The following is an 18,181-nucleotide window of genomic DNA, read 5'->3' on the forward strand; positions in this document are numbered from 1 at the left end:
TTGTTTATTGACACCAGACTTGCACTGCTTTTCCACTGGGATCACAAGAGCTTTCCTCTTGTTAACTTTAGAGAAGTTGAGAAGGTGAAGGTCAAAGCATTTGTGCACGGTAAGTTGCTTTAGTCATGTCCGACTGACTCTTTGTGACCCTATGGACTAGCCCACCAGACTCCTCTGTCTGTGGGGTTCTCCAGGCAAGAATACCAGAGTGGGTTGCCATTTCTTTCTCCACGGGATCTTCCCTACCCAGGGACCAAACCCACGTCTCTCATGTCTCCTGCATTGGCAGGCAGGTTCTTTACCACTAGCGCCACCTGGGAATCCTTTGTGGAGGTTGTCAAAGAACACTTAAAAAAGCTATAGTTAGTGTTAGTTGTTCAGTCGTGTCCGACTCTTTCTGACCCCATGGACCCCACCAGGCTCCTCTGTCCATGGAATTCTCCAGGCAAGAATACTGGAGTAGGTGGCCATTCCCTACTCCAGGGGATCTTCTGACCCAGGGATCAAACCCATCTCTCCCTCACTGCAGGCAGATTCTTTACCACTGAGCCACCAGGGAAGCCCCTAAAAGCTACAGACCCTCTCAGTAAGCCCTGAGCATGGTGTGAGCATCAGTTGGGACCTGTGTGCTATCTGAGGACCTGACTGTCATGGGGGCTTTCAGTGTTCTGTCACAAAAAAGGCATCATAGACATCCTTTCCTGTGATGGCTTTGTTGTAGCATATAGGAAGAAAAGAAATGGCAAGTGTAGGCTTGGGAAAGTGAGAGAAGTGGTATGAGAAATACATAGATGTACTGAGAGGAAAGGAGAGGAATCACTGTAAGATGGAATTTGAACCATGGAAATGGGAGAGGAAGAAAAACAGATGTTCTTTGGATGCTTACAGATCAAAGAACTAGAAGTTGAAAAGGAACTTGACTTACAGAAACAAAGCATATTGAATAAGTAAGAGAAGAAGCAATGGAAATAGCTTTATCTCTTCTTTCCTATGAAATAGAACTCTCCTTTGGTGAAAGATGTATTATCTGGTCTACTCCCAACCTCCAAGCTCTAGAAGTAGGCACTTGTGATATTCCTTGTTTCAATCTAGGAAGCTGATGGATCAACCATAGTGATAACATATTTAAAGTAAGCTTGGTTTTTAAAAAATCAGTTAAAGATAGATTTGCATCCAGCATTTTACATTGGTAGAAACCAGAAGGCTTAAGGAATCCATGAAAAAGAGATTTTGTTTTCATTTAACATGATTTGATTGGAAACACAAGAACCGAGAGGTGGTTTTTAAAAACTAGTAATGACAATAGCAAAATAAGTGTGACTGATGTCCTGGAGTGAAGCCAGAGACAAGTATATGTCCCAGTTTCCTGGGATGGAGGAAGGATGCTCATATTTGTGGAAGGGGAAAGGGAAGTCATACTTATGGAGTGCCACGCACTAGGCTAAACACTTTACATGTGTGATCTCATTTATTCATCACATCCCTGCAATTCAGCATTATTATTGCTGTTTTGCAGAAGAGGAAACTGTGGTTCTGTCACTTAGGAAAAAATATGTAAGGACTGTAAATAATTTTTTAAACTATGTCTTTCATTTATTGGGTGTCTGGGGTTTGGAGTCAAGTGTAAGGTTTCTATAACTTGACTTTCAAGACTGTGAGATTTCTTTTGAGAAATTGTCAGCTCCTCCCTTCTGTGAGAGTATATTGAAATCCTACACTCTCTACTGCCACTATTGGTTGCTACTCATCTCAACTAAGATGATAAGAAGAGCTGGAAATCTCAAGGTCATGATGTCCTGCCATTCTGAAACTTCACCTGCAGCTTCTGATGGTAACACCCGTTGAAACCTGGTTAAGCCTGTAGCCAGACAAGGGGACAACTTACCTATCTTTCTCTTGACTCAGGTTAAGCGGCTCTCATGCTTGTGATGGAGAGTCCCTGCAGAAGCATCTTGGAATTGATGTCTCCCTCCTGGAAAGTCCCATCTCAGGATGTCTTAATGGACTGAACTGTGTCTTCTCCTTCCACCAATTCATATGTTGAAGCTTCAACTCCCAACATGACTGTATTTGGAGACAGAGCCTCTGAGAAGGTCATAAAGATTGAGTGAATCATAAGGGTAGGGATTAATCCAATAGGACTAGTATCCTTGTAAGAAGAGGTGGTGATATCAGCTCTCTCTGCCAGTACACAGAGGAGAGGCCATGTGAGGACACGGCAGAAAGATGGCCATCTACAAACCAGGAGGAGATGCATCACTAGAACCAGCCTTCACAACACCATGATCTTGGACTTCTAGCTTCCAGAACTGTGAGAAAATAAATACCTGTTGTTTAAGCCACTCAGTCCGTGCTATTTTGTTATGGCAACCTGAGATGATTAACATACATGATTTCTGCTAAAAACTGAACCTGAGATAAGGGTTTGAGTACCAGTAGTTTCTTTGGCATGAGGTCCCAGAAAGCACTGTGAGATGGTGGGGTTGTGAGACAAAGAAGGAAGGAAAACCAGTGAAAACTGTGGTAATGAGTGAACTGGGGCTATGAGGAACTGGCTGTCAGTGCTTCTGGGGAGCTTCCGAAGGATTGTGGAACACATCTCAGAATCCTCTTACTGCACAGTATTTCTCCATCTACTCCTCACCCCCAGTCATTGAGCGTCTCCGCTCACCCCAGAGCAATTTCCAGTCTGCCAAGATCCTCTCTCAGCCAGCACAGGCAGAGGAACACAGAAAGCCATTTAAGCATGAAGAGTCAAACAGTTATCTTTTGAATAGGCCAAGAGTGACCTTCAAAATGAGTGTTAATTTCCATCTTAAAAAGAAATCACTATACGATGCGTGCAGTAGATACCCCACTCCATCTCTGCGTACCTTATCCTGGATCCTTTCCAGTCATGAGTTAATCCCATTCCTGCAACTCATCCTCTCCTGAACTGCTCAGGTGTGGAGTAATATTTCTGAATGGAGGAAAAGTCACAAATGTCCTCATGTCAGAACCTCACCATCAAAAAGTCCCACTGTGAATTAAAGAGTTTTGTTTCTGGTAGGATGGTATAGATAAACAGTTGATAAGTACTAGCCTGAGAAGTGACAATGGCACCCCACTCCAGTCCTCTTGCCTGGAAAATCCCATGGACAGAGGAGCCTGGTGGGCTGCAGTCTATGGGGTCACGAAGAGTCGGACACGACTGAGCGACTTCACTTTCACTTTTCACTTTCATGCACTGGAGAAGGAAATGGCAACCCACTCCAGTATTCTTGCCTGGAAAATCCCATGGATGGAGGAGCCTGGTAGGCTGCAGTCCATGGAGTCTCACAGAGTCGGACACGACTGAGGCTACTTAGCAGCAGCAGCAGCAGTAGCAGCCTGAGAAGCTTAATTCAACTGAAATTCTCCTGACAAAGTCTCTGCCACTGCCTAGCACTGATTTGACAAAATTCTCACCTTTAGAATTTGCGCTTTATATTAAGGCATTATGTCCACCAACAGGCTAACCAAGGGCATATTTCAAGGGGAGGGATGAACAACATGAGGATGCATTGTTTTCCATTGGCACCTATTATCAGAGCAAAATGATGTACAATTGGTTGTATTTGTTGGGAAAGAGAGATAAGCGGACAAGCACTCCTGGGCTCTTTGATAGAGAGAGGGCAACAGCAGAACTCTGCTTACTATACTCTCTTCCTGCCCATCACTATTGCTCTTCTGCCTGGGACTCCATCCCAAGTGAAGTGTTCCTCCCACTAATTGTTTAATGCGGCTTAGTCATATTTTCCTCAAAGACTGCACTTGGCTTGAGTGTATGCGGTGAAAATTTTCTTGCTTTCCACACCTCCCTCCCTTCTTTTCTCGCCCTCCTCCTGTTTCTTTCTCTTTGGGTGCTTAGTCGCTCAGTCGTGTCCGACTCTTTGGGACCCCATGGATGGTAGCCTGCCAGGCTCCTCTATCCATGGGGATTCTCCAGGCAAGAATACTAGAGTGGGTTGTCATGCCCTCCTCCAAGGGATCTCCCCCACCCAGGGGTTGAAGCCAGGTCTCCTGCATTGCCAATAGATTCTGTACCGATGAAGCCACCAGTCACATAAAAAATATTGACATTATCTTAAAAAAAATCATACTTGCTCACCATAAAATATCACACAATGCTGAAAAGTATAAAACTGCAATGATTATAAATATCTTCAGTTTCCTACCAGAAATAATGTATAGTTATTTCAGATACCTTTCTATATATATTAGAAAGATAGATACATAGAGATATACATACTTATAAAAAAATGGAGTTATTCTCCATATGCTACTTGAAAGTGATATGCATTAAATTTTATCTTGTTAATAATTTAACCAAAAAAAAAAAAGAAGAAACAGAATTGAAATGAAGTACTGCTGAAGTTCAGATAAATTTTCACTGTAAGGCAAATTGGCTCTCAAGGAATCTTGAGATACAGATCTAAGAGGATACAGAGAATGTAGTCGTTTTTTAAAAAACTACAGATTTAAATTTTGGATAGTATCTATTGACTCCTTGCTCTGAATATTAGAAAATTAGCACACTTCCTCCCTCCAGCTTTTACCTGGATGGCAGTTTTGAAAATTATTCATATTATAATTCTATTTTCAAGATTTTTGAGATATATGTTCATGCATAGCTCTATGTACACACTGATTCAATGTTTACCACCTGTCTGTTCTTTCCAAAGTAATTTATTTTGGTTCACTTTTATGTTGACTGGATCTTACCTTTCAATATTTAGAAAAATCTTTAAATTAATTAATTATTTTTGGGTGGGGGCAACTTGTGGGGTCTTAGTTTCCTGATCAGGGATCAAACCTGGGCCCAAGGAAGTGAATGTAGCAAGTCCTAACCATTGGACTGCCAGGGAATTCCCAGTTTTTTATATTTCTTTCCTTTTAGATCTTATGGGTTATAGAGTTTCCAAGTTCTTGCCCAAACTGACTCCTAAGATGATAATTATTTTCTGGAATTGATAAATTTTGTGAATAAATTTGGGATTTATCTGATTAGTTACTTGCTTTTTATGCCTAGTTTTAAACAATGTTTGTTAATTTTTAATGGCAGTCAGGTACTTTGCCACGGTGTACACTGCCATTGATCCTACTGATAATGTTTTTACAACTGCATGTTTTACTCTGATAATTTGTACCTAAAAGGATCTAGTTCAAGAAAATTTATTTATTTTTCTAGGATATCTTTGCACATTTTCTTCTATTCCATTTTTCTGTTCTGTCTTCACAACAATTATGTATATGTTCATTTTAAAATCTATCTTCATATCACTTTTTCTAGACATTTTATGTATATTATTCCTCTTTTCCATCTCATTTTGTTTAATTTTCTCAAGACTATTTATTATGTCCCTGCGGATATTTTCAGTTGTTCTTATTCCATTTTCTTAATTTCTTCGGTATAGCAGCTACCCCTGAAATGTTATTTTCCTCTTCCATTTGTTTTCTGTGCTCTGCTTTCTTGCATATGATATTCTTCTATAATTTGACAAGCTCTTCTTTGTACTGTTTTCCCCCCGCTTTGGGCTTACACCCCCTCCCTCCACTCCCTTCCTCCCCTCCTGATGATTTTGTCTTTTCTGAGGCCAAGGAGAGCTGTTTGTCTCTTACCTTCATTTTCTCTCTTTCCCCTACTCATTCCTCATATTTGAATAGCGCCAACGGTTTACTGAGACACTGATGCATTTGTATGTCAGAACTGAGGTGGAGGTGAGACAAGCAAAGCGCCTGGGGTGCACAATTCAAGAACAACAGACTTTCGGGGGCTCCCTGAGCTCCTTACTTGCCTCACCTTACTCCGGGTCCTGGTGCGTATGTGCGTGTGTTTGTGTGTATGTAGAGAATGGGTGTTGGAGGGTAACACTGAATGGGGAGCAGTGGTGGAGGAAGTCATGGATACCCACTGACCCCCTTAGGGTTTCTTGTCTTGGAGACTTTCTCTCTTCCCAAAGTTGACACTCCCTTTTTGCCTAGGGACACAATTTTCCTGTGTTTTTTCCCCTGTATAGACAATAGTATAGTGAACAGCAAAGTCATTTGGATCACGGGCTCACTGTCCTCTGCCCATCACTGTTTCCTCTCCTCCCTCCACTCTGCTTCACTTCTGCCTGTTTCTCTTGGGTCAGAGGCTAGATCATCCCATAGAAAAGGTAAGGTGGCGTGTTTTCGCTTTGAGCTCCTTCTCCTTTCTCCAGTTTTGGGATATCGCTCTCCGACTATCAGGGAGCATTCCCTGCCGCTGTCATCATCTGCTCTCATGTCAAGAACACATGGTTCTTGAATCTTTCAGTTCAGAGATTACTGGCTGTGACCTTCACTTACTGTGGGGGATGCCTTAATCCCACCTAATGTCAGAGAAACTGTGCATGTAGGCAGTTACCTGACTCAGTCCAGATTGCACGGTGCCTGGCAGGTTGGCTCTCGGATGTGTGGTTTGTGGTTGTGATACTGCTCATGTTTTGCAGAAGTGGGAGTTTTTCCTCTGTATTTTTAGATATTTTTGTGGGTTTCTCTAAGTTGTCAAGCTGAGCAAAAGTGCTTTTGTGCTATATTCAGCAACAAGTGGCACAGGAAATGCAAGGTAGTTCCTGTTTAATCGTGGATGTGAAGATCTGGAGTAGAACTTTAAAAAGAGGCAGAGTGTGGGTCGCAGAAGGCAATGGCACCCCACTCCAGTACTCTTGCCTGGAAAATCCCATGGATGGAGGAGCCAGGTAGGCTGCGGTCCATGGGGTCGCTAGGAGTCGGACAAGATTGAGCGACTTCGCTTTCACTTTCATGCATTGGAGAAGGAAATGGCAACCCACTCCAGTGTTCTTACCTGGAGAATCCCAGGGATGGGGGAGCCTGGTGGGCTGCCGTCTATGGGGTCGCACAGAGTCAGACACGACTGAAGCGACTTAGCAGCCCAGCAGTGAAAGGAGATGGGGAGGATCCAGAAGGGGGCGCTGTGGTTGTTGAGGCGGTGACTTCCACAACAAGCTGAAATTAGGGACCTCGATTAAGAAGGGAGGAAAATTTCTTTTAGCTTTTCATTTTTGTTACAAGGAAGTGGGAATGTGGAGGGCCTTTTCCAAGGTTAGGACTGAAGACTCCAACTGCAAATAGTGCACAGAAGTTGATTACTTCTGCATCGTCACTTCCAGATAGATAAGCTGTTGTGATTCACCCAGTGGGCCAGCCATGTCATAGTTTGCCCATAGTGGACATGGGGTCTCCTTGGAGCTAGATTGTTGCTTGTTTGGGTCTTTGCCAGGCTCTTCCTTTGTCTGCCTGGCCTCTCAACCTATTTTTTTTTCTTATTTTAGCAAAATAGGCTAAAATAATTTAGTTTATACTCTTTAGTCATAAGAGGAAAGCAACGCACTACCCCAAAGGTAATCATATTTAGGAAAATGTCTTTTCCAGAACTTGATTATTTTTGTTGTTCCATGTTAGAGTTAAAAACAGTCTTTTGAGGTTGTTGGGAATTGACCAATGGGCATTTTCAAGGCTGATTGTAGCATCTCCTTTTCTGAGCCTTGTAAGAAAAGTTTAAATAAGAATACGTTGCCTAGTTTGAAATCATTACTGTCTGGAAGAATGTAGGTTTTTAGACAACTTCTTGAGATTATTTCCAGATCTATGATTCAATAGTAAATCCTCCCCAAGTTTTCCAAAGTAAAATTACTATTTATAGAAAAAACCAGGAAAGAAGGAGATAGGTAGATAATTTCTTGTAATATTTTTGGTGATCCTAGACCAAGTCCTTTAAAATTTTTTTAACAATTCATTTGACATACTAAGTGCAAAAATCTTTTGTTTTTCTGTTAAAGACATTTGTCTCATTTGTAAAACATGATCAGTGGTATTCATAAGCTCTCAGATAATTCTGTCATGCAAATAAATAACTTTTCATTTAGGTTTGAGACTGTAAAGAATCTGCCTGCCATGCAGGAGACCCAGGTCAGGAAGATCCCCTGAGAAGGGAATGTCTACCCACTCCAATATTCTTGCCTGAAGAGTCCCATGGACAGAGGAGCCTGGTGGGCTACAGTCCATGGATCTCAAAGAGTTGGACACAACTAAGTGACTAACACTTTCACTTTCTTTTTTTCATTCTTGACTAAATTGCCTTTAAGTATTCATCTAGATTTACAGTATTTTAGTCAGTACATTATTGAGATTATCTGTGGCTTTAGTTTATATTCCCCATTTTCTCTTTTTTGAATATATTAATATTTAGTTTCAGTGTACATCATATCTATTTAATTTTAGTTTTGAATAGCTATAGTAATAACATCTTTGAGATTAACTGTTCATTTCTTTTTTCTTAAACTACTTTAATTGCTTTATCTGTTCTTTGCATCAATGTTTACATTTAAACATGCACTTTCTTTCATAAAGAATCACGTCTTGTGCTTCTGAGTGATCCCCCTCCCCCCCATTCCTCCCCACCTCTTTTTATTGGCATCCTTTCCTTCTGTCTACATCCATTCTCTGAATCAGCATTTGTTTATTTGGGAGTATGAAAGTGAAAACATTAGTTGCTCAATTGTGCCTGACTCTTTGCGATCCCATGGACTGTAGCCCATCGGGCTCCTCTGTTTCCATGAAATTCTCCAGGCAGGAATACTAGAGTGGGTTGCTATTCCCTTCTCCAGGGGATCTTCCCAACCCAGGGATCAAACCCAGGTCTCTTGCATTGCAGGCAGATTCTCTACCACCTGAGCCACCCTTGAAATAGTCGTATATAATTAATTGCTTTGCTGCTAATGGGATTGAACACATGGCTGCCAAATTTGATGCTGCAGTGGGCCAACACTTTTGATATAATCCAGACGGTACTATGAAACTGATAATATTAGGTGAAGCAATGTTGGAAAAAAAGGATCAGTACATGTAAAAGAATCAGTTTTTGCTGGTCCTCATCATCTTGCTTTTATCTTCTTCTATCACTCTGCTTCTTTCTTTTTCCTTTCCCACAGGCTACTTTGCTCATGCTATTTTTTATGGCTCCTCTTGCCCATAATCCCTTCTCAACTAGGATGACTGCTTAGCACAGCATAAGAAATTTTCTCCTGTGAGCCTTCTCTCTCATCAAGCTTAACTTTCATTCTTCTCAAGAGATGGATTACAGAAGGAGCAGATTTAAAATTCACCGCCTGCTCATGAATAAACATGGTAAAGAGAGCTGTTGAGGTAAAGTTATATTACAAAATATTTGTTTAAAAAACTCATCCTTTTGCTCTCATAGAATTTCTCTCTTAAATTTACTTTAGCAAATAATACAACCATAAAAAATAAATATACCCAAGGGCCTTAATAAAAAGGGAGAACCAATGCCCAGCACTTTTTGTCATGAAAATAATAGCTCTGGGAAGGCCACCGGAACATCCACTGCTTCAGCCTGACCTTTGCTGTTGGATTTCCAGGGCTTCCCCTCAACTTCTGGAGGAACTATGAGCGCATGCATGCACGCAAGCTCACGTCTGCCTGAAACGCATCTGCTGACTGTAAGTTGGTGTATTGAGGTTTCATGATTGTTTTGGTTCATCAAAGTGCTTATTTAAGACAAATGGAGTTAATGACAGTCCACTCACCTCTCATTCTGCCCTCCTCAAGCTTTATTTCCTGGGTAGTAGGACTTGTTCTTCCTGAACAGTTTTGCTGCAATTGGGAAACTTTTCTTCCCCATTTTTTCTGAGCTGGTAGATTCTTACTGTGGTTCTGAGTAAAAGACAACTGTCTGCTATAAAGGCCTGTACAGCCCCATGAAAAGCATTGTTTGTTGTCCTGATTAAAACAGAAGCAAAGCAAAAAACTTGCTGCTCTCTAGATTTTTTTGAACTCTCTCTAGCCAACTACTTTGAAGGCAGAATAGTAGACTATTTAGAAGCTGGATTTTAGAGTTAGAACTGGGCTTAAATTATTTTTTTTTTCTTATTGAAGTGTAGTTTATTTACAATATTGTGTTAGTTTCAGGTATATAGCAAAGTGATATGGTTACACATATATATTATATAGCTATACATTTATATTATTTTTAAAAAATTCTTTTCCATTATAGTTTATTACAAAATATTGACTACAGTTCCCTGTTATATATAGTGAATGCTTATTGTTTATTTTATATATGATAGTGTGCATTGATTAATTCATACTCCTAATTTATCCCTCCCCCTTTCCCTTTTGGTAACAATACTTTATTTTCTATGTCTATGAATCTGTTTCAGTTTTATAAATAAGTGCAATTGCACTATTTTTAGATTTCACATGTAAGTGATATTATATAATATTTGTCTTTCTCTGTCTGACTTATTTCACTTTTGCAGGGTAGTTTCTAGGTCCATTCATGGTGCTACAGATGAAATTATTTCATCTTTTTTATGACTGAATAATATATATATATATAGTATCTATAGCTATATATCTGTATGTATCTATATATCACTTATTCTTCAGAGAAGGCAATGGCAGCCCACTCCAGTACTCTTGCCTGGAAAATCCCATGGACAGAGGAGCCTGGTAGGCTGTAGTCCATGGGGTTTCGAAGAGTTGGACATGACTGAGCAACTTCACTTTCACTTTTCACTTTCATGCATTGGAGAAGGAAATGGCAACCCACTCCAGTGTTCTTGCCTGGAGAATCCCAGGGACGGGGAGCCTGGTGGGCTGCCGTCTATGGGGTCGCACAGAGTCGGACACGACTGAAGAGACTTAGCAGCAGCAGCACTTATTTTTTATTCATTCATCTGTTGTTGGACATTTAGGTTGCTTCCCCATCTTGGCTATTGTAAATCGTGCTGCTATGAACATTGGGGTGCGTCTCTTCTAATAAAAATTTTTACTTTTCTGGATATATGCTCAGGATTGGGATTGCTGGATCATATGACTCTATTTTTTAGTTTTTTAAGGAAACTCCATACTGTTCTCCATAGCAGCTGCACCAATTTCCATCACCACCAACAGTATAGGAGGGTTCCCTTAAGCTTAAATTCTGACTCCACCATTTACTACATGACAGCCAGCAAATTATGCAAACTTTCTGTCTGTGTTTTCATCTATCAAATAGAGACAACTACTTAGCAGCAGCAGAGACAACACAAAATAATGCATTGAATAACTGCTATCAGAATAAAGCCTCAGTAAAACATATCTCTTATTATTGCTGTCATACTATGGCCATTTGATGTGAAGAGCCAACTCATTGGAAAAGACCCTGCTGCTGGGAAAGATTGAAGGTAAAAGGAGAAGGGGGCAGCAGAGGATGAGATGGTTGGATGGCATCACTGACTCAATGGACATAAGTTGGAGCAAACTCCAGGAGATGGTGAAGGACAGGGAAGCCTGGTGTGCTGCAGTCTTTGAGGTTGCAAAGAGTCAGACACAACTTAATAGTTGAACAACAGAAACTATATTAATGTGTGTTTGGAAGCTATTTTTTATTATTTTTGAAGTGTCTTTCTACCCTTTTTATTCCCACTTTGAAAGAGTCTTAAAGAGCATTGCCATTATCTGCATTTATAATCACCAGTATTTTTGAGATTTTTTTTTGATTAGAACACTGGACTGGGCTCTTTGGCTGTTACCAAAAAATAGTGGAAGTAGCCATTTGCTTTCTTAATGTGCTAAATGTTCTAGTCCAAGCTAAATATCATGGCTGGGATTGATTAAAGGAGAAGGACTTCTTTTTTTTTCTTACTTGGTATTTCTTATATATTTTAAAACTTTATTTATTTATTATAATTGGAAGCTAATTACTTTACAATATTGTGCTGGTTTTTGCTATACATCAACATGAATCAGCCATGGGTGTACATGTGTTCCCCATCCCGAACCCCCCTCCCACATCCGGAGGTGGTGGGGAGCCATTTCATTCCTCTGGGTTGTCCCAGTGCACCAGTTTTGAGTGCCTTGTTTCATGCATTGAACTTGGACTGGTCATCTATTTCACATATGGTAATATACATGTTTCAATGCTATTCTCTCAAATCATCCAACCCTCAGGGAGAAAGACTTCTTGGATAGAGGAGGACACAGAATTCTGAGAAGCATGCAGGGTTCCTTGTCCTTGCACAGTATGGACCAGGAGTCCAAAGTCTTGCCTTTTAATTTTGTCTCTGACACTAACTAGGTGTCTTCCTACCACTTCACCTTTGGGAATCTTTGTCTGTTTGTTGATTAGACTAGTTTTAGAGGGGGAACTGCTTCAGTGTTATTTTTCTCCTGCTTTCAAGCCTCTCCCCAGCTCACTGAATTAAAGTCCAACTCTGTGCTTGGCATCCATGGCCCAGAGCCTGCCTTCCCCTGGTCTGCTGTGAAGCTACTGCAGGTACCCCACACTGTCGTGGGTGGCACGGTTCCCTGGGGCTCCCCTGGATCTTTTGTCTCAGCTTGGCCTGAATGCCCTTCTCATGGCCATGTCCTCCTGCAGTGTACACGCTCCTTCCCACCCAGCAGCTGAAGGCAGGAGTCTAGCTGTTCCTTTTTCCATTCCCTCAGCATCCCTCATTGGTTGATCCTTTGCCACCCCGTCCTATTAATTTCTTCTGATTAAAGTCTTTTCATGCATTTCCTCTGTATTCCATGTGCTAAGTTGAGTCTCCTTTGTATTTTACCTCAATTGTTGCCATAACCTCCTAATGCTTTTTGCTTCAGTTCTTCCCTTTAAATCTGTTCTCTATCCTCCTGGCCAGGTGATCTTTGTAAAATGCAGTTACAATCATGTCACTCTCCTGCATGCAGTCCTTCGATGCTTTTCCATTAGTCTATGGAAAATAACCAAAAGCTTTTCACAGCCCACTTTGTGTTGTGGTTACACGTGCCTTTGCTTTGTCTTGCCTCTTGATTATGAGCTATCAGAGAGTGGGGACTATGCATTACTCAGCTTTTTATTTCCCAAAGCTTCTAGCAGAGCAGCTCACATCCTAGTAGGTGTTAGCTGCATGCCTGTTATATGATTCTATCAAATAGAACTGATATTATCTACTTTATCTTTCTCAAATTAGGTGTGATGATTCCACGAAATATTGTATGGAAGACTATAGGTAAAATTAAATGGATCCATCCTCAGCTATTAAAAAAAAAAGCCTGCATGAGTCATATAATCATAAGTCCATCTGAAAACTTTTTCTTTCCATGAATAAAAACTCATCTTTATGTAAATGATGTTCGACTCATGATGAACTGTTGCAAATCTCAGAAACAATGGCTGAGCTCTCCAGATAAAAGTCCAAAGAAGGTGGAGCTGGGATGCAGTCTATCTATGGAGCTCTCAGCAGCAAATAGGGCGGCAGGACTTGAGAGCACTGTGCTAAGAAATCCTCAAGGACTTAGCAGACTCCGGGACTCCCTACAGACAGCCAGCAAACCCTTAGCGGGCATCCCAGAGGGGCTTAATTTTCCACGTGCTGTGCTCAGACACTCAGTCATGCCCGACTCTTTGTGACCCCATGGACTGTGGCCCACCATACCGTCCATACTGTCGCTCAAAGGACCTTTGTTCTTGGCTAAGATTACTTGATAAATCTGCAAAGTTGATTGGGCCACAGCCAGAGTTCAAATATTCTCTTTCTCTCTCATCAGTTTTTCCTTTTACAGCTCCCAGTCATGGAAAAAAGCTATGAGATGGGCCGGCTCGAGTCCTGGTCCACTTTAAGCATTATTTCACCATAAAAAACAACTCACCGTTGCCCCTCTTAAAGAGATGAAAACTCCCCTGCTTAGAATTCAGTGACTCATGCCACTTGGACGCAGCTACATTCTTTGTAGGGCGGAAACCCTGAATCCAAGTGCAGCTGGCCAAGTTGGGGAAGAACTTTAAGCTGTTTCTGGGAAAGAACTTAAGTCTTCTTACTGATGACGAGAAACAGTTTTTAGTCTTTGTGAAGCATTAGAAGCAGTATGCTGGTAAATAATAACCTCGGGGCCAGCCAAAGAATGTTTTGAGTGGTGTTTTGATTACCATTAAATTTTTTCTTTTTTAGTGTAATCTACTAAATTTCTGAATTCTTGTGATAAATGTAGTTCTGGAGAAGCATCAGAAGGGAAGGAAGTACAGAGGGGAGTGAAAACAGGGAAGGGTTTACCAGATATTTGTAATAGCAAAGTGGCTTTTTGATAAACACTTTTGTAGCTAAAGCCACAATTTTCTGTGTAGTTGGGGATAGACGCCATATTTTCTTCTTATATGGCGGGATCTAAGCTAGGCACTCAGCCCACATGAGAGACCTCACATAAACCCTGCAAGATGGACAAACTCTAACTGCCAAACAGAATCTCCATTTTCCTGAGAGACCGATGAGTATTTATTCAGTGCCCCTGGTAGAATTACTTAGGGACTAAAATAAAGCTGTGACAAAGCAGGAAAGGCACGGCAATGAGAAATGCAGTGTTTAACAGAAGGGATGTTGACGGAACAGGACTGATGCTAAACTCCCTTGGGCAGGTAATCATCTCCTCTAGCCTTTCGAAATCACGAAAGTGTGTTGTGAGTTTTTTCTGGTCTGTGTGTTTCTATAGTCTGCTGAGTCCTTGAGGATCGCTTAGCACGATGCTCTCATCCAGGGTAAAGGGACTCTAAAAAGAATGTCATTCAGCCTTATTATCTAACCAAAAACCTTGTGCCGTGGACCTGGAGACTCCTGTGGTCCCAGGGGGCCACAGTTCAGTAGCTAACCAAGGCTTTCTTTTGTGTACATCTTGCCAAAATCCCTAAGAGCATCTTTACAGCTTGGCAGTTTTCAGGATGAATCCTTTTCAAGTGTAAAATAAACAGGGGCTTAAAAATCTTTCCTTCTGTTGGGGACAGAATTCCAGCTGTCTGTTTCTTCCTTCCCTCCAACTCAGACAAAGTGAGTGACTTTTATCCATTTACAGTCCACAAAGTTTCACCTCGATACTCCCTTCATGGTACAGGATGTATTCCTTCTGCTGCATTTCCTGCATCAGCTAGCTTTTCATCTTCTGTCATCCCTCGGTGTTTCCTCTACTCATTGTGACTCTTCAAGCTGTTATAAGTTTCCCTATTGCTATCGCTTGCTAATATTTTTGGTTCATTTTTCCAGTCTTACCCTTTTCTTGCCAATCCACCATGCTGCCATAGTTACCTTTACAAAACACACCACATGTTTTATCTGCCTTAAGCCTGCTTGAAACTGGTAATAAGTCCCCACTGTTTCCAAAAGTGTACGGGATAAAGTACCAGCTCCTTGGTGTTGGGGTTTGAGGCAGAAGCTTAATTACTTATCATTCTTCCTTTCCAGATTCAGACTCAATTGTGTGTTCGACACACAAGCCAGATGGAAATGAAAATGCAGTGTTCGGTTTACTACTGATCATGTTCCACTGGGGCTTGGGCCAGAGGCGGGCTAAATTATGACTTCCTGGAATCTTTTCCTTGAACTTACCCATAAAGTTCAGGAAGAGCTGCTGGAGGACTTCTGGTAGAGGTTTGGGGGGCGGGGGGCCTGGAGACAGCCTTAGGGGTTGAGCAATCAATCACAAGCCTGTTTGCAGGGCTCGCTGAGTCTCTGGAAATAACACTTCCTTAAAATCTCAGAGGGAGGTCAGCCTATTCAATGTCTGGAAATCCAATAGGCTAGCAACTAAGACACAGTTATACCACAGCCTGATCCTTGAATCCAGCCTGCTCTCAGAGTTCCTGATTAGCCCACTTGGAGTTCCTGTTTCTTGGCAATGTCTTAACCTGTTTCCCTCTCGGTCTCTGTTCTTGGAATAGGCTGGGATAATGAGGTGGGGTTTATCTTCCCAGAAGTCGCTTTAAAATGATGACATCATAGTCTTTTTGAGGTGGGAGCATATAGCTTGAAGTACTTGGTGAGGGCTAGGGAAATTTGGTTTCCTTGGTGTTCTAGCTCTTCCTGCCTTCCCATATGATTTCCTTTCAAAATAGAAAAATAAGTTCTTGTGTCCACATAAAGATTGCTGGAAGAAGAAATGATGAGACTGTGGACCCTTCCTTTCTCCTATCAGAGGGTGAGCTTGGCCTGAAACGTCTGGGACCTCACTGAAGCATGACTAAAATGCAGTCCACCCACTTTAAATTTGTCATAGTTGGTTCCCCAGACACACATAAGTGAACTAGATTGAGTCCCAGAACACAGATAGGAAAAATCTGCCAGGCTGCTTTGTTACCACCTACCAAGTACTGTCACCTTCTCAGTAAAAAAAAAGGGCACTCTCACTGCCCAGCATCCTGCTTGCTTTCAACCAGACTCATGTTGTAATGCCTGTCAGTTTCAACACCCCACTTCCCACTACTGATCTCTGTTTTAGGCAGAATTCTTGTTGGGTGCAAGTGAGAGAAACCCAACTCAACTCATACTTCTGACTATGGTCAGAAGTATGGAAACCCGAGGGGTGTCTCTGATCTCAGGTTTGGCTGCATCCTGGAGCCTAAACTACCTTACGATGAGTTTTTTTTTTTTTTTTTCTCTCCATATCTTGGCTCTTCTCTTTGGTAGTCTTTAGCTTCAGTCTATATTTTTATAACTGCTTCTAGCAAGGAGTCAGACATGACTGAGCATCTGACACTTTCACTTTGCAGCATCAGCGAAAGAAAATTCTTCTTTTACCAGAGACCATGTTTCAAATGTGATGGAGAAGGCCTGAATAGCCCACTTAGAGTTCCTGTTTCTTAGGAATGTCTTTATCTGTTTCCCTCTTGCTCCCTGTTCTTGGAACAGGCTGGGTTAATGAGATGAGATTTATCCTCCTGGAAGTTGCTTTAAAATGGTGAAATCACAGTCTTTCACTCATGTGCCTCTCCCTTGACCAATTTCAATGCCCACATGGATGAGTTGATCTGAACAACTAGGTACAACCATTGTACCATAATTGTGTGTTTATGTGTCTCACTGAGCCTCTGTGTTAGACTCGGAGTTCCAGCATGGCAGAGAAGATCGCAATTTGTCCCTCCCACAAAGTCAGAAGGCCATGGTACAGTCTGGAGTTCATTTGTTTGAAAAGGGAAGGAAAGAGACTCCCTAAGCGCTGCAGCCTCATGGCCGTGTGCCGTGTGCTGTAACCACCAGCGCCAGCGGGGTCACCACCCCATCCATCACACTGAGAAAGGATCCTGGCACGACCACTGGCCCCGCTGAGCTTGAAACCTCCCCTGCTGAAGCCTGGGAGGTCTGCAGAGATGTGGCCCTGGCCAAGCCACCTGCTCTGGCTTTTCAGTGGCCCCCAGCCCTGCTGCCAAACTTTGCCAGGGCGCTGAGGTTTCTGAAAATGGGTTAAGAGCGTTCACCGTGACTCTCAGAGAGGCACCAACTTAAGGGTGCTGCACACCAACATGGTTTAGGTTCCAGGTTCTTTCTATAACGTCCTTCCATTCCTTTTTTATACCGTCCCTCCCTTCCTTTTTATAACTGAACTTCGTTTATTATTATTATTTAATAACTTTATATATTTATTTTTGGCTGTGCTGGGTCTTCATTGCTCCATGGGCGAGGGCGAGGGCGAGGGCGAGGGCGAGGGCTAGTTTTCTCTGGCTGTGGTGGGTGAGGACTACTCTCTTGTTGCGGTGTGCAGGCTTCTCATTGCGTTGGCTTCTCACGTTGTGGAGTGCAGGCCCTAAGGCGCAGGGTCAATAGTCGTGCTGCATGAGTTTAGACCCATGGCCCGTGGGGTCTTCCCAGTTCAGGGATCAAACTCGTGTCTCCTGCATTGCCCGGCATTGGCGGACTCTTTACCACTGAGCCCCCAGGGAAGCCCCAAAACAAGCTTCCTTATTTTGAATTAATTTTAGTTTTACAGAAAAGTTGCAAAGATGATATAATTCCCATACGTCCTTTGCCTGGCTTCTCCTCTTGCTGACATCTTTTAATCATGTTGAATTTTTCAGAACTAGGAGATTCATATTACTCTTTCCTAAAATACAGACTTCATTCAGATTTCAGTAGTTTTCTCACCCATATGATTTTTCTGTTGCTGTGCCAGGATATCACATTGTCTTTAAGCAAGTTCCTTTGATTTACTCACAAAACTAATTTTATATCAGTTGCTAGTGTGGTAGCTTAGTTGTCCTAATGGCCTTCATTGATGACCCCTCCCTGTATCCATGCGCCTTGCAATGTGAAATCTTAGCATCTTTAATAAAGAAGTATTCTACCTCCCCATTCTTGAATCCGGCTGATGTTGTGAC

General features: G+C 41.9%; 1 long non-coding RNA gene across 2 annotated transcripts in view; it reads left to right on the top strand.

Moving 5' to 3' along the window:
* The first annotated feature begins 6,640 nt into the window (after positions 1-6,640).
* Positions 6,641-18,181, top strand: part of LOC139036249 (uncharacterized) — a 45,842-nt gene continuing 34,301 nt past the window's right edge. The window contains exons 1-2 of one of the 2 annotated variants that reach the window (XR_011488954.1): positions 6,641-6,743; positions 9,444-9,524. This is a non-coding gene — a long non-coding RNA (uncharacterized lncRNA). Of the gene's footprint in view, positions 6,744-8,868; positions 9,211-9,443; positions 9,525-18,181 lie in introns of those variants that run through there. The other variant, XR_011488955.1, reaches the window with a different exon arrangement.

Source organism: Odocoileus virginianus, chromosome 8 (assembly GCF_023699985.2).
Source record: "Odocoileus virginianus isolate 20LAN1187 ecotype Illinois chromosome 8, Ovbor_1.2, whole genome shotgun sequence".
NCBI classification, from domain to species: domain Eukaryota; kingdom Metazoa; phylum Chordata; class Mammalia; order Artiodactyla; family Cervidae; genus Odocoileus; species Odocoileus virginianus.